The 2,706-nt window shown below is 49.6% G+C and overlaps 1 pseudogene; it reads right to left on the bottom strand.

The window, feature by feature from the left end:
- Positions 1-480: 480 nt before the first annotated feature.
- LOC144482886 (uncharacterized) lies at positions 481-2,350 on the bottom strand (annotated as a pseudogene).
- Between the last annotated feature and the right edge of the window lie 356 nt (positions 2,351-2,706).

Genomic DNA, 2,706 nt, shown 5'->3' with positions numbered 1-2,706 from the left:
TTGGGTCAGAGATGCAGGGGCGGATGTGAGGAAGAATATTTTAATGCAGTGAATGGTAATGACCTGGAACTCGCTGCCTACGAGGGTGGAGGAAGTGGAGACAATAAACAATTACAAAGGAAATTGGATGAGCATTTGGGAAGTTTCAAACAGAAATAGTGACTCTTAACTTCCTAACACCCTGTCACTCCGTGATCCGTGTGAAATTTGAAACCAGGTATTCGCAACAAGACTCAAAGAGCATCAGCCCACTGGAGGCAAAGTCGTGAGACCAGCCAGTCCAGCAGAAAGAAACACTCTGACCCTCCCCATTGACCAACTGTGAGAATGAACAAAATGCAGTCCTGGATGTAATTGAGAGCAGAAACAATAACAGCAGATTCCAACCCCTGTGAACTTGTTGGTGCCTCAGCCGCTGTGATGAAATTCTGAACCCTTTTTATACACTCAGCAGGTGAACGGTTTCTCCCCAGTGTAACCTCACTGATGTCTCAGTAGGTGGGATAACTGAGTGAATTCCTTCCCACACTGAGAGCAGGTGAACGGCCTCTCCCCGCTGTGAATGCGCTGATGTGTCCGCAGGACGGATGACCGAGTGAATCCCTTCCCACACTGAGAGCAGGTGAACGGCCTCTCCCCAGTGTGAACTCGCTGGTGTCTCTGCAGGTCGGATGACCAAGTGAATCTCTTCCCACACTGAGAGCAGGTGAATGGCCTCTCCCTCCTGTGAACTCGCTGGTGTCTCTGCAAGGCGGATGACACAGTGAATCCCTTTCCACACTGAGAGCAGGTGAATGGCCTCTCCCCAGTGTGAACGCGCGGATGTGTCTGCAGGTCAGATGACCGAGTGAATCCCTTCCCACACTGAGAGCAGATGAATGGCCCCTCCCCAGTGTGAATTCGCTGGTGTGTCCATAGATTGGATAACTGGTTGAATCCCTTCCCACACTGAGGGCAGGTGAACGGCCAGTGTGAATTTGATGGTGTCTCTGCAAAGTGGATGACACAGTGAATCCCTTCCCACACTGAGAGCAGGTGAATGGTCTCTCTCCAGTGTGAATTCGCTTGTGTGTCTGCAGGTGGGGGAACCGAATGAATCCCTCCCCACACTGAGAGCAAATGAATGGCCTCTCTCCTGTGTGGCTGCGCCGATGAGGATCCAGCAGAGAGGGGCATCTGTATCTCTTTCCACAGTCCGCACATTTCCATGGTTTCTCCATGGTGCAGGTGTCCTTGCCCCTGCCTTGGGTGGACAATCAGTTGAAGCCTCGTCCACACACACAATACCGGTACAGTCTCTCCCCGCTGTGAATGGTGTGATATTTATTCAGGTTGTGTAACTGGTTAAAGCTCTTCAGTCAGTGCACTGGAACACTCTCACTTGAATATGGAAGTGTGCTGGTGCTTTTCCAGTCACACTAATGTTTGAAATCTTTTCAAATCTCCTTCCAGATTCAATGGCCGATGATATTTAGGTCCCAAGGAATATGACTCTGTCAGATCTGACGTGACGTTTGAGATTTCAGCCTGTGATTCCTCTTTCAATATCCTGTAAAACAAATTGACACAAGTCATCAGTGTCAGTACAGGGTTGAAACTCAGAACAGACAATTCCAGTTTCTATGGAACATTCTTTCTCTCTTATTCCCCAAAAGCTGTAAATCTCCATCCCACACACTCTCCCTCCATTCTCACTCTGCTGTATCTAATATTCACCCTCCCAAATCTCCTGAAGGTGCTGATTGAGGCTGATTGACAGATCCATGCTCACTGCTTCCTGTCCTGGAGTGGAGATGCTGGCGTTGGACTGGGGTAAACACAGTAAGGAGTCAAACAACACCAGGTTAAAGTCCAACAGGTTTATTTGGTAGCAAACGCCACTAGCTTTCGGAGCGCTGCTCCCTCGAAGACTCCATCGAGGGAGCAGCCATTATCCTGTCCTGGACACAGAGGGCTGAAAATCTCCATGCAGGTGGCCAGACAGGTCTATGCCCTTATGACTGGACTAAAAATGTGTGGAATGTACAGACTGGATTCGCGACCTTACCCTTCAGTTGCTGCAAGTCCCCAATTTCCCCCAGAATGAGAAAAGAAATGGAAAGGGGGAGAAAATAAAGTGTTTTACTCACAGTTGTTGGCGAAATGAGGACATTTCAGTCTGTCTGAAGCTTGATTGATGTGGAGATGCCGGCGTTGGACTGGGGTAAACACAGTAAGAAGTTTAACAACACCAGGTTAAAGTCCAACAGGTTTATTTGGTAGCAAAAGCCACAGTGGCTTTTGCTACCAAATAAACCTGTTGGACTTTAACCTGGTGTTGTTAAACTTCTTACTGAAGCTTGATTGGCATTGTCACCAAGCCCGCGCTCTGATTGGCTGGAGGTCTCGACGACTTCCGGTCTTCCAGCGCTGCCGATTGGCCAGAGCCATCAAACTTCGGCTCGAGGACGTGCAGGGGGGCGAGAAACAATCTCAATTATGTCACTGCAGAGGAGAGTGATTCTAATTGGCTGAATCAGACTAACGCCCATTGTGGACGTCACAATGACTCAGAGGGGCGTTCCCAGCACTCAGCGTCCCATCGAGAGACAAAGCACTGCGGATTGGACAACAGCTCCGAACCTCCAGAGGTCAAACTGTCTCCGGCCCCCACGTGGCGTCGTTTCGGCCCCTTGTTGTGATTGGGCCCGGGTTGACCAATGGAAA

The sequence above is a fragment of the Mustelus asterias genome, unplaced genomic scaffold (assembly GCF_964213995.1).
Source record: "Mustelus asterias unplaced genomic scaffold, sMusAst1.hap1.1 HAP1_SCAFFOLD_43, whole genome shotgun sequence".
NCBI lineage: Eukaryota > Metazoa > Chordata > Chondrichthyes > Carcharhiniformes > Triakidae > Mustelus > Mustelus asterias.
Note: the sequence above shows the minus strand (reverse complement) of the source record. Positions and strands in the feature narration are given on the sequence as shown.